Raw genomic sequence first — 524 nt, 5'->3', positions numbered from 1 at the left:
CCTGCTGAACCGCTCTTCCGATCTAGAAGGACAAACACACAAAAGAGAGAGAGAGAGAGAGAGAGAGAGAGAGAGAGAGAGAGAGAGAGAGAGATAGGACAGTTATTAGAAAGAAAGCAAAAGAGTGCAAATATTTTCGAGACGTGACAGAAACATGGCAACGTGGCAAACTTAAACAAAGAAGGAGAGAAGAAAAGAGAGGGAGAGAGAGGGGGAATAAAGAGAGAGGGAATAAAGAGAGAGAGGGGGAGAATTAGAGAGGGAGAAGAAAAATCATGAAAAAAGGAGAGAAAATGAGAGTCTGAGAGAGAGAGAGAAAGGAAATATTTCGAGTAAAAGGAACATAGGAAAAAAATCTGGCGTGAACATAACACGACTTTTTGTCGCCGTTTTTAGTCCGTCCTTCCTTTATTATTACAATAGTAATAAAAAGGTATAAGGGACGGACTATTGTATTCGCTTCGGTGTCGTCTGTCTGTCCGTCTGTCCCCTTAGAAGGACTTATCCAAACCTAGTCGACCTAT

The sequence above is a fragment of the Diaphorina citri genome, unplaced genomic scaffold (genome assembly GCF_000475195.1).
Source record: "Diaphorina citri unplaced genomic scaffold, Diaci psyllid genome assembly version 1.1 scaffold3092, whole genome shotgun sequence".
Taxonomy (NCBI): domain Eukaryota; kingdom Metazoa; phylum Arthropoda; class Insecta; order Hemiptera; family Psyllidae; genus Diaphorina; species Diaphorina citri.
Note: the sequence above shows the minus strand (reverse complement) of the source record.